The following is a 14,054-nucleotide window of genomic DNA, read 5'->3' as shown; positions in this document are numbered from 1 at the left end:
CAGGGGAAGACTGCACTGTAGTTACTCCTTTAGATTGTCGCACAGATGATAAAATGGTAGATATCGAAATAGACGACAGAGGGATAGAGAAACAATTAAAATCGTTCAAAAGAGGAAAGGCCGCTGGACCTGATAGGATACCAGTTCGTTTTTACACAGAGTACGCGAAGGAACTTGCCCCCCTTCTTGCCATTGAGTACTGTAGGTCTCTAGACCAGCGTAGCTTTCCAAAGGATTGGAAAAGGGCACAGGTCATCCCCGTTCAAGAAGGGAAGTCGAACAGATGTGCGGAACTATAGACGTATATCTCAAACGTCGATCGGTTGTAGAATTTTGGAACGCGTATTATGTTCAAGTGTAATGACTTTTCTGGAGACTGGAAATCTGCTCTGTAGGAATCAACATGGGTTTCGAAAAAGACGATCGTGTGAAACCCAGCTCGCGCTATTCGTCCACGAGACTCAGAGGGTCATAGACACGGGTTAACAGGTAGATGCCGTGTTTCTTGACTTCCGCAAGGCGTTCGATACAGTTCCCCACAGTCGTTTAATGAACAAAATAAGAGCATATGGGCTATCAGACCAATTGTGTGATTGGATTGAGGAGTTTCTAGATAACAGAACGCAGCATGTCATTCTCAATGGAGAGAACTCTTCCGAAGTAAGAGTGACTTCAGGTGTGCCGCAGGGGAGTGTCGTGGGACCGTTGCTGTTCACAATATACATAAATGACCTTGTGGATAACATCGGAAGTTCACTGAGGCTTTTTGCGGATGATGCTGTGGTATATCTAGAGGTTGTAACGATGGAAAATTGTACTGAAATGCAGGAGGATCTGCAACGAATTGGCGCATGGTGCAGGGAATGACAATTGAATCTCAATGTAGACAAGTGTAATGTGCTGCGAATACATAGGAAGAAAGATCCTTTATCATTTAGCAGGTCAGCAACTGGAAGCAGTTAATTCCACAAATTATCTGGGAGTAGGCATTAGGAGTGATTTAAAATGGAACGATCATATAAAGTTGATTGTCGGTAAAGCAGATGCCAGATTGAGATTCATTGGAAGAATCCTAAGGAAACGCAATCCGGAAACAAAGGAAGTAGGTTGCTGTACACTTGCTCGCCCACTGCTTGAATATTGCTCAGCAGTGTGGGATCCGTACCAGATAGGGTTGATAGAAGAGATAGAGAAGATCCAACGGAGAGCAACGCACTTTGTTACAGGATCATTTAGTAATCGCGGAAGTGTTACGGAGATGATAGATAAACTCCAGTGGAAGATTCTGCAGGAGAGACGCTCAGTAGCACGGTACGGGCTTTTGTTGCAGTTTGGAGAATACACTTTCACGGAGGAGTCAAGCAGTATATTGCTCCCTGCTATGTATATCTCGCCAAGAGAGCATGAGGATGAAATCAGAGAGATTAAGAGCCCACACAGAGGCATACCGACAATGTTTCTTTCCACGAACAATACGAGACTAGAATAGAAGGGAGAACCGATAGAGCTACTCAAAGTACCCTCCGCCACGCACCGTCAGGTGGCTAACGGAGTATGGAGGTAGATGTAGATGTAGATATTATGAACAAATATATGAACGCATACACTTTCGCATGTTTTTCTGTACCAATTTCATTGTCAGTTCTTTCTCAAGTATCTAAAAATTAACTAATCATAAATCGTGTACAAAAATTTGCTCTAGACAATTATTTCAGGCTCTGGTCATCACTAGTAGTGTACTAAACGACTAGCGTTCAACCTGCAGGCACTGCTTTCATTAACTTGGCAGTATGTTCTACAGGGTGGACGAAAGTATGGAAAAGCCAAAAACACAACAAATTCCCATGCATAATACGGTATAGGAAAACCGCTGGCATTTAGAACAGCTTCTAGTCGTCTCGAAATGGATAAATACAAATTCTGCGCGGTTTCCAAGGAAATCGTAAGCCAGTCTTCCTGCAATATAGTGGCAACGTCAGGTAACGATGATGAGGTGGAGAGCAATCGCGCGCCCTCCTCTCCAAAGTAGACTACAAAGGCTCGACATTATTGACATCTGGTAACCGTAGCGGCCAGGAGAAAAGCAACAATTCGTCCTCGGCTCACAAAACCAGTCCTGCGTGAACAGAAGATCTGTCTTCTTGGACCACAGCATCACTATTGTGGAACAAAACATGTGCCATGAAATGGACCTGCTCAGCCCAAATGGTGGCAGAATACTTGGCGGTAGCGCGACCTTGAATAGTATGAATGATCCCTCTGGAATACCATGACATGGCTGCCCACATCATCGCCGAACCCCCGCCATGTTTCACTCTTGGGATGTAAACTCAGCCAGAGCTTGGAGACAGTGTGTAACAAGACGTACGACTAAATGGCCTATTTCCATGGCTCCATAGTCCAGGTTTTATGGCTTCGGCGCCACATTTTCCTTTTTACAACCATTTGCCTCGCTGGTGAATGGTTTTGGTATTCCATTTCGCAGTGCAGTTCCCTGCCTATGGAGTTGCCTTGTGTTGTTTTTCTGCTAACAGGGTTCACGAGTGCGACAATCGGTTCCGCGTTGACTTTTTGAACTGTCGTCCTCTTACTTTTCGTTCCGATCCTTTTCAATAACCGTCTGTCACGATCACTCAAGTGTGAAACTTTCGTCCGTATTGTGACCTAGCAAATTATGTTTTTCCGCTACTATGCCTCTCGAAATGTCAACGTCATCGCCTACCTTGGTTACGGAAGCACCCACCATGCTAGCACCAACAATTTGCCCACGTTCGAATCCACCAGCTCTAACATACACTCACAACTACACAGAACACTGTTCTGACCACGACTGACACTTGCAAAGCGCTACCTGCAGATTTCGCTAACGTCTGCATTTATGCTTAGTTGTGCATTCCTCGTGGTGTTTCCATATTTTTGTCCAACCTTTGTATTATTCTCTTTTTTTGGTAGTTAAACATAGTTATATGTTGATTTTTAAGAAATGTCTTCACATGCAGGCAAAAGTAACCGAAAAAACATTGTGACAAGAAAAAAATCTTTTTCCGTATTTTGACATGTATGTTGAAATGGACATAATTATACATTCAGAAGAATTCTCAGTATCATTGCATGCATCCTCAGCATGGTATGTATAAAATATTGTTGAATGAGTACAGACGTATTATGCGCTTGTGTCATCAGTCGAATTTAACACTCCCGTTCGTGACGAGAAATGAAATATTGCTACCTGCGTTGCGATACTTGTTGATTTATACCTGTTTGATTTATAACTGTCGTCTGCCATATGCTCTTCAGGAATTTACGTCGCTTCTAATTTACTTTTGTATGATGTAATGACATTATTCAAACTTTACAACACCAATTACGAAGCTATATACAAGTTAGGTTTTGTCATGTGGAGCAAGAGGTTACACGAATTTCACTGATGACCTTTTCACCATTACTTTATAACAAAGAATGAATGCCTTGTTCATTTTAGTTACACATATTTCTTATGATATGGAGTAAGAGATTCTACTGATATGCTTTGCACCATTACTTTATGCTGCTGAATTAATACAACATTCGTTTATTTACAAATACCTGCCGACAACAACCGGCAAGATATCAGATCTGCCAAGCAGCTGACGACGTAAGGATTTAAGGAATGTAAGGTGTGAACTTACTGTCAAGTTTTAGTCTCTGAGAAAGACAACACAAAAGTAAACATGTAATGACATGGAAGAAAGTTTTGAGACGCGAGGGAATACTACACCTCATACACAACATAGTTTTTGCTCATCCCGTGCACTTAATCGAGAAAATAGTTTATTTGGGAATGAGGGGGAGGGGGCTGTATGGTTCAAATAATGACGCTTATTAATTGCACAAGGTCTTTAGCCGTAGTAGTGCCTGCATACGGATGGCGAAATTTATTAACGAATTAGAAAAAAAAACCTCAATGGAAAATACGTCCTTATCTCTTTTAGAGTATTACAAATTAAAACATTGCCATTTTGTGATGCATCAGACTACCTCTGTGTGTGGGCAACAGCCTGATGTAATGTTTTTTATCTGTCGTCAATTCTACGGCCTTACAGTCAGGTGATTTCAGTATGCCTCCTTAAGCGTAGCTGAGTTTGATGATATTGTGGTATCGAGGTTGGACAGTTCATACAGCATGTGCCTCTCGAGGAGCAGCAAGGTGCCAAAGGCCTTAATGTCTCCGTGCTAAGAACGGATCACTACCGACGATGTCTCATGAACTCACTCGATAAGAAACCGCGGAGGGGACACCGACGAGAGGTCTGGCAATTAACATTTTGCCACCATCTCTTCTTTGCTTGCTAGTCAGATAACACAGACAAATAAGTGAGGTCTGATTCGGAGACGATACATATTCTGTTCAAAATTTGTTATATTGGCAGACAGTTGTGGAGGAAACCACTGCATAGGATTGTGTGTGAAAGTGGGCACTGATACTTGTACCATGCGAGCATCCATGTTTGCATTGTATAGAGTGTTTCAAAAATACTTTTTCAAACTATAAGAACAAGTTCTTTACACCAAAATAGAAAAAAAGAATTCATATAAACATATATCCGAAAATCCTTTGTTTCGGATTATAAATGAAAATTTACAGGTTAGGTGGTAGGAGCTCATCAACACAAAAACTCATAATAACTGCTCAGCGTGTCCTCTTGCTTCTAAACAGGCATGAATTCGTCGAATCATGTGACTGTCGCACCCTTTAATGGTTTCGCAGGCTTCCACGACACGCTGATGAAGAGTTTCTGCATACGGGTGATGTGCTGCATAGACCGGTTGTTTAAGGTGCAGGGGAATGTGCAGGAATTGTAACTAGTCCTTCTCTACCTATCTAGTTGGCATGATAGATACCAGCCTTTACATCTCGAACACTGAAATGGGCTGGAGCTCCATCATGCAGCTCCTTCTTATTTGCAGGGTCACATCTTCTAGTAGGTCTTGGAGGGTGTTCCGAATACAGTCTCTGCAGATAGCACCTGTAAGACGTACTTGAAGAACGTAAGGAGCTGGTGTCTATCGTGTACTGTAGCATGAGGGTTGCGACTGACCCGTATGTGCTAGCGTGGAAATTTGTTATTCGATCTCTTCCAAAGGTTGCCTCGTTTGCAAACAAAAATGAAGAGACAAAGGACCGATTGGCAGCTTGTGCAGCAAACCATCGGCAAAAGCTCTCCCACGGTGGCTGATCGGCAGGCACAAGGCCGTGCACTCGTTGAAGATGATACTGATACAAGAGTTGCTCGTGAAGTATCCTCGATGCTCAACTTGGAGATATACCACATACCAGAGCCGCCGGCCAGAGTGGCCGAGCGGTTCTAGGCGCTACAGTCTGGAACCGCGCGACCGCTACGGTCGCAGGTTCGAATCCTGCCTCGGGCATGGATGTGTGTGATGTCCTTAGGTTAGTTAGGTTTAAGTAGTCCTAAGTTCTAGGGGACTAATGACCTCAGCAGTTGAGTCCCATAGTGCTCAGAGCCATTTGAACCATTTTTTTCTTCTTCCACAGTCAGTAGTTGGTGCTGTTCCTGGTCAGGCGTACAAGCAACACGTAGTTTTCCTCGATCAATAGTCTGGGTTGCTGCGGATCCCGTCTCGGCAACGCGACCATGCAAAACACCAAAGTTTGGATGACTCGGCTTCCTACAGTCTGCAAACGCCCTAAGATACAGCCGTGCAGCCTGGTATCGATTGCCTTTCGCGATGCCATACATAAAAATCATGCCTGCCTCCTCAACGAAATCAATATCCTGCCATGTTAGAACGGAGTGTTTTCAGTTAAGTCACTGCCTGTAGTACATATGGACAATGAACCCGTTGGAGACAGACGAATGGCGAATCTAAACAAGTCTCCCAGGCAACACAACGTCATGTAGGATGCTATGAGTGAAACGGGTACATAGGTAAGAGACGTTATTGTGTTGTACCGGAAAGTCTTGAACATAAACTTTCATTCAGGGAAGACACCACCCAAAAATTTAACATTTCTTCTAGTATTCCAAGTTCTACCGAATTTAAAAACCATTTCTATCGCATAAAGATGTAACAATATCCAAGCTTTGAAAGCCAGGCATTCGTAGGGTTTTGAGTTTTGAATTCTTAATATGATTTTAATGGTAATTTTGGAAACCAACTTTTGGTACTAAGTTCTCAATTTTCAGTTTCCAGATTTTCAAGTACAGTCATAAGATATTTTTCAAGCTTTGTATGCATTCATTTTATGAGAAATATTAGTAATCGAATTTCAGTATTTTTTCAACTTTCAAACTTATATTTTCATTAATTATCGGTACATAAAACAGAAAAACTACGTTTTCGATAATATTAATGCGTAGAAGTACCTCGAGACTACTTCTTGTAAAAATGTCATTTAGACTGAAAAATATTTAGAATAAAAAGTTGGCATTGAACTTAGAAAATCAAACTTAAGGAAAAATTTTATTAAAAAATGAATGTTAGTACAAGACACATACTCATCAAAATTCACCAACACCATATGTTTCCATTTATGCTCCTGTAAAGCTTGTTTTTGTAATTTCAACGCAGGGTAGCCATTTATCTTGAATTTTGGCTCCTCCAGGGAGCATCTTGTGGACTGCTTGATCCACCGTTTATCTGTAGATAAGCAGATCATCTTCTGGAAGGGTGATGGAAGAGTGCTGGAACTCCTGCTTCCTTTAATCTTCAAGCAGCCTATACTTAACTGAGAAACAGCTTCTACAAGACTAAAAAACATTTGTTTTCTTTGGGATACTTGGACCAAATGACACTACGCTAACTTTCAATTGCATTTTGCATCTTGCGATCAGTGCTTCTTGCCAGTAGTGCATCGAATGCAAGTATCTGATAGAAAGGTGTTGTCTTGGCGGCACTGGTGCTGTCTGATGCTACGGCTTCTGGCACAGTCCGTATTTTAAATATTTCTTAGGCGTAATTGTAATTTAAATACAGCCTAATCATTTTGGGACCTAAGTGTAAACGCTCCAATGACGTGAAATAGCTGTTGAAATATTTAAAAAAAACTGTAGTTTTAGGCTGAGTTTCCCTTTAATAACTCGAAAACGAAGATTTGCAGAGCTTGTGTTAAACCAATTTGTTTTTCTTGCTTTAGTGCAAGGAACCTGTCCCCAAAATTTGTTAAAGTATCTTTGAAACGCACTGTACAGTATTCCCCATCTCTGTCAGTGCTCTGCGTATGAGAAGACCACCAAGCTGCATAGCGTTACGTATTTTGCATTGAATCAGAGCTGCCTCAGCGATACCGTAATCTGTAGGAATCTTGGCACGACCAAGCGCTGTGATGTACAGGTCAGCATTCACCTATAGAACAGGTCCTTAGCAGCGGAACACACAGACGCGTCTTGTGCAGCAGATGGCAGCCAGGCCGGTCGCGGACAGCGCGGCGACCGGACAATGCGCGCGCCGTTCCCACAGGTCGCTCCCTGTTTGTGCAGAGCCCAATTAACAACCAGTGACGTCACGCCCGCCGGTTATCGATGCTCTGCCGTTGCCAGGCAACCATCAGTTAACATGCAAAACAGCGCACGAACTGGAGAGCGAATCTGGGACTGCGAAGGCATCTGGCCGGCTCTCGGGCGCTCAAATCCCTGCTGGCGGCAGTGCCACAAAAATCGTTGGTAGCTGTCGCAGTTTTCCAATTCACACCGTTCTCGTTAAAGGTGATAGCCCAAACAGAGATACAACGGATGAATACAAATAATACCTTCGTAAACAGTGGGTTGAGTTGGAGCGAAATAATTGAATTAATGAAATCCGTAAAATTTTCTAGATAATTACGCGATTCAAATTTTAAACATCTTCAAATAAGATAAATACATTTCCTTCAACGATGACCTAATTAAAGGAAGCTATCACGGCAGTTTGTTGCCGCAACCTCACCCAAGCTCATATTTGAGTTTCGCCGCTGATGTCCAGCTTATTATTCGGCGAGTTCATCTAGTTATTTAGGGAAAACGCGGTAATAAGAGAATGGAAACTCCGAACAGTACTGCCGATGGGCTACAATATGGAGGGTCTGTGAAGTGGTTGTTCAAATGTTGTTGTGTTCATCAGTACGTTCTGTTTGTCACTGCGAATGCTCTTGTCTGTGTCACGAGCTGACATTGTTTTCCTCTGTCAAGCGTTGTCGTATCTCATTTATTTGGCCTGCGGAAAATGTCAGTAATTTAACCAGCAGAAAGGTACACACATTGTTATAACATCTTGTTATGAAACACGTTAATTGGCTAAAATAATGTGAATTTAATAAAATAAACAGTTTGATAAGGGCCCTTCACCCAGCTAAAAGTACATCTGTCGTGTTGCAGCGACACATTATGTTTGTCGCTGCAAATGTTGATCACATTTTCAAAGCTCGGAGTGTCTCTAGGTATTTCTTTCTTTTGGTATAGAAAATTAATCACTCTCCGCCTGTAAAAAACTGATTTCGTAATTCCACCGGTTTTCTTTCCTACATGGACGAGAAGATATGACACAGCCTCGGGAAGTGGAAGTCGCAAATTCGAGTCCCTCCTCTAGCATAGCTGTGTGCTACAGATAGCACCAGCTATGAAAACAATGAGGAAACGGTCGCAAGTGTGCATATGATGATAAATGCCATGAAAAGTAACATTTAAAATGAAAATAAAATTGCTACCTATGACAGTGTTGACATTTTACTGTGCTACTTATCCCAAGTTTCCATTGACTGGAGTTTTTTTGGGATTCGTAATGGTGTACACAACTTTCACTTCTATTAGCGGCGGTCTGGTAGTTTCACTTTGCGGCTCAAAATTAACAGATGCTGCTGACATATTTCTACTCCGTTATTTGTCATTTTAAATGTGCGCGTATGGGGAACACAGCAACAAGAAATCCCATAAAAAGTACTGTGTTTTTTGCGCTCGTGTTAACTTCCTAATCTGCATGTGGTTTACCAGGTTAGATTTAAAAATAAAGTAAAAACAGCAACACGGTATTGTTAATAATTATATTTATTACAAATAAATAGCACCGATACCGCTCTCGAACAGACATGTTCATCTTCAGACGGCTATTAACATTTAAAACTACATTGTTCTGTACTTGCTGATAGTGTCAATGATTCATTAGGGCGGTGGTGCCATACAGGAGACTAACGATATAAGAAAAAAATTAACCTTATAGTAACGTAAACAGCTTCCTTGGATTTACGTTGCTACAAATCATTGGTAGGTCCATTTGCCATAAAAAAGTCTTTTTCTTGCATAGTTCTTTCATATATGGCACCATAACCCCAGTGAACCTTAGCCACAATGAGAAGCTATAGCATAATGAATTCTAAACGTGAAAAGACGTTTCAAGATGAACCTATAGTTTAGCAACCGGTAACAGCGCTGTTTGATCCTAATAAATGGCATTATTAACAATGGCTAGTCACTGTTGTTACTTTATTTGTAGGAATTAACCCGATTTTCACGCAGTCACCGTCTCACCGTGTCATTTCTCGATACATTAGCATTGAGCAGTTCATCGTTGAACCCACTCTCCTGATGAAGCATAGCAATTCATTTCTTATGGAAGTCGTCTGTTGCTAACAAATGTCAGCCCATTCTTTGTTACCCAATTATTGTAACCCAAACCCGTCCTTTCACACCTCTTGAAAAGCCGTCATTACATTCATTATGTAAACAGTTTTCATTCTTCTGGCAACTTCCACCGAAACAATTCCCTCTACCAACCGAAAATCAACGACTGCTCGTTGTATAAACCGCAGTGCGAGTTTCCCACACAATGCAGCATTTCTGTCGCAATAACAATACGGCCATTCACTGCAATTACAAATAGCTGCTGATATTAATTAAAGAGGAGACCTCATTCAGTGTGTAGCGGCTTGCCTGTCGGCTGTTAAAGGTTATAGCATTATACATTAGTCAATCCTGCAATGTGCATTTGGTTACATCCACATCTACGTCACTACTCTGCACTTCACACCACAGTGCCTGACAGGGGGTTCATTGAACCACTTTCACGCTATTTCTCTACAGCTCCACTCTCGAACAGCCCACAGGAGAAAGAAGACTTACATATTTCAGTGTTAGCTCTGCTTTCTCTTATTTTATTATGATGATCATTTCTTCCTATGTAGGTGGGTGTCAACAGAATAGACTGAAATTTCATGAAAAGTTCTTGCCGCAACGAAGAACACCTTTGTTTCGCGATTGCCAACCCATTGTACATATCGTATCTGTGACACTCTTTTCTTATTTCCAGTTTCGCGATAGTACAAAACGAGCTGTCTTTCTTTGAACTTTTTCGATGTCCTCCGTCAATCCTATCTAGTAAGCAACATAACTCTTGCAGACGACAGACAAGCTACTGTAGGCAGTCTCTTTAGCGGATTTGTTGCATTTTCTAAGTGTTCTACCTGTTAAATGCAGTTCGTGGTTCGCCTTCCCCACAATGCTATCTATGTGATCGTTCCAATTTAAGTTTTTCAAAACTGTCACCCCTATGTATTTAGTTTAACTGACAGCCTTTAGATTTGTGTGATTTATCGTGTAACCAAAATGTCACTGACACAATTATAGTTCTCATATGTGTGACCTCACCTATCATTATTTAGCATCAACTGCCACTTTTTGCACCATACCGATATTTTGTCCAAATCATTTTGCAATTGGTTTTGATCTTCTGTTGACAGCAACATCTGCAAACAATTGAACATGGCTGCTCAGAATTTATCCTAAATAATGTGTATAGATTAGGAACATGCAGAGGGCCTGTAACAATTCTTTGAGGAATGTCAGATATGGCATCTGTTTTACTCGATGACTTTCCGTCAGTTACTACGAAATGTGACTTTTCCGACAGAAAATCAAGAATCCATTCTCATAATAGATGATGCTCCATAGGATCCAATTTGCTTAGAAGTCTCTAGTGAGGAACAGTGTCAAATTCTGGAAATCTAGCAATATGAAATTAATCTGAGACCAATCTGAGATCCCCTATCTGTAGCACTAATTACTTCAGGAGAATAAAGATTTGTTGTGTAGCACAAGAACGATATTTTCTGAATTCGTACTGACTATGTGTCAATAGAGCGTTTATTTCGAGGTAATTCATAATGTTTGTCGTGGTAACTTCATAGCTCAGAACAAAACTTCGCTTTGCAACAAGTGGTAAGAATTACGCTAATGCAGCGCTCGGTACTGTTCGAATATTACTTGAACAGTCTGTGGAGAATAGAGTTCATATATTTGTATTTAACGACGCCTGTCGCAGTTGTCACCCTCAAGGCCTCCTCCCATTTCCCCACCCGCAGGAGCCTATAATAAGAATTACTCATTCCATGACGATTCTTAAATTTCATGTATTCATTAGCCACACGTAGAACGGATTAATGTGATATTAAGTCTTCCTTGTAATTGTAATTTTAATTTGAACACATTGAAACTACTGCCAGAACGTCGATTAGCTTTTCCGATGTTTCACCTATTTAAATGTTATAACATTCTGTTACGATACTCGGGACAAATCACATGGTTTCCTCAAACATTCAGCTCATTATTTACCTTAAGATTACTCAGAAAGTAGTTCGCGTACTTGGAAAAATACAATGTGAGTGCAAAGTATTTGCCTGCGCTGGATATGTCTGTTCGACATGCAGTTTGAAGCCAGTACATGCATTTTTTTGTTTCTGTTATAGAACAGCATGAAATCCAGTGAGTAATGCAGCTTGTGATAGGTGAAACTTCAACGTATACAATGTTTTAGGTTCATTCTTTAACAATGTATGGCGTCTACATAACATAAACAAATGTTTTACTGATATTAGGAGAGAGAGGCGAAGAATTTACATGAATTAAAATTTAAGCATTACGGGAAGGCACGAAATGAAAGGAGGAAACATCTCAAGAATGAGACTACTAAGGAGGGTGTAAAGCTATTACAGTATTATATGCTTGCCCGCCATAAGCTGGTTAGTTAATGCAAATAAGCAGGGAAACACAGCGTGGAGAAATAAACCTGATATGGTCAGAGCAGGACGGGGTACGTTGATGGAAGCAAAATTAACAAGATAACCGTTGGTCGGATATGCGCTGTTGTGGCTCTATGGCCATCAAGACCGCTAACCATCGACGTACGCGCTGAAGTGTGTGCATTTAAAGTCACTTGCCACAGCTAGTAAATGTTGTGCAGAAGAGTGCTACAGCTAATTAAATTAACTGAGTATGTTTTCGGCTCAACAGCCAAAGCTAGGCAAACTTTAAATTACTGTCCATGGCTGGTTAATTCAACGAAGGGAGATCAGTGAGTTTGACTGGTGTATGGCGGTAGGCGCCCACAAGTTTGAATACTCCGTCACAGAGATTTCCAAGAAGTAAAGTGCCCAACACACGCATCAAACGATCGACCGACAAATTGAACGTGTAGGCGTTTCCGCCGACCGACGAACTTTTCTTGTCTGGATGTCGGGTCGGGTGGGACCGAACACACGACAGCCGCCACCGCCTCTGCCGCCGCTTCGCGCCTCAATTCCCCCCCCCCCCCCCCCCCCTCCCGACCAACCTACTCCCCGTCAACGACACTACATAAATTTTGCCGTGTGTATCGCTGTAGTGCCAACTGTCCGACTGACGTTCCCCAGTTGTCTGTGTGCGGGAAAAACGAAATACAAGGTACTCACAGGAACAACGAAATTGTAAACATGTCTGATTGTGACTGTGGCAAGGTTATTACGACCGAGCTAGAGGAAAAATTTGGAAACAGGAGATATTTGTGGGACGCGCCCTTGCTGAATATAGTAACAATGAAGAGAGAAGTGCTACTTTGGCTTCCTTGTTGGAAGTATGCAAAAAGCTGCAGCCGAACGCCACGATTTTTAGTTTACGGCGGAAACTTGAAAATATTTGTTCGGAATATAAACGGGAATTGAGGAAGTTAAGTACATTCCTGTAGGAAAACGTTTTAGGGCAATTCGACGTCAATGAGTAGCACACAACCTGTGTAGCTCACATTCTACTATTGGGACTCCATGTATAAAGCAGCTTCAAACATCTGATTATGTTACAAATGTGCTAATGTGTTAAACATCTGAGTTTAAGCATATAAGAGAAAAATGCGTACAAGATCATTTCAGATTATGCCTGTTGGAAGCTCTCATTCGCAAATGCTGGATGAATACAGTCTTCGTGAATTACGCTCCATTTTAAGTAAAGGTAACTTCGTCTCGCATAGAAATGTTTATGGCCTCATATCTCGTGAGCTGTGATGTATAGCGTTTGTCTGCAAGTATAGTCAGTGACATATGTAGATCTTCTGCCAACAGTGTTGCGAATAGAGTTACAAATAACGAAATAATAAATTTAAACGTCCTGCCCGATTTTGATGTTTTACTGCATGGATGTGGAAGCGGTATACATGTTTCCTTTCACTATTCTGCAGGGGGTTCAGCGAGTAGTATATCCATAAAGCAGAAATTATACGTTAAGTTCGTTAAAAGCCAGTAAGCACTCTCATTCTCAGATTCTGGATGAATAAAGTCTGCTCAGTATGCTCACAGTTAGGCGTGCTGCCCCACGGCATATACACTATGTGATCAAAAGTATCCGGACAACCCCAAAAACGTACGTTTTTCATATTATTTACATTGTGCTGCTGCCTACTGCCAGGCTTTTCGCGGATGATGCTGTAGTATACAGAGAAGTTGCAGCATTAGAAAACTGCAGGGAAATGCAGGAAGATCTGCAGCTGATAGGCACTTGGTGCAGGGAGTGGCAACTGACCCTTAACATAGACAAATGTAATGTATTGCGAATACATAGAAAGAAGGATCCTTTATTGTATCATTATATAATAGCGGAACAAAGACTGGTAGCAGTTACTTCTGTAAAATATCTGCGGTATGCGTACGGAACGATATGAAGTGGAATGATCATATAAAATTAATTGTTGGTACGGCGGGTGCCAGGTTGAGATTCATTGGAAGAGTCCTTAGAAAATGTAGTCCATCAACAAAGGAGGTGGCTTACAAAACACTCGTTCGG

Source organism: Schistocerca serialis, chromosome 3 (assembly GCF_023864345.2).
Source record: "Schistocerca serialis cubense isolate TAMUIC-IGC-003099 chromosome 3, iqSchSeri2.2, whole genome shotgun sequence".
NCBI lineage: Eukaryota > Metazoa > Arthropoda > Insecta > Orthoptera > Acrididae > Schistocerca > Schistocerca serialis.
The sequence above is the reverse complement of the archived record's forward strand: the minus strand, read 5'-3'. Positions refer to the sequence as shown.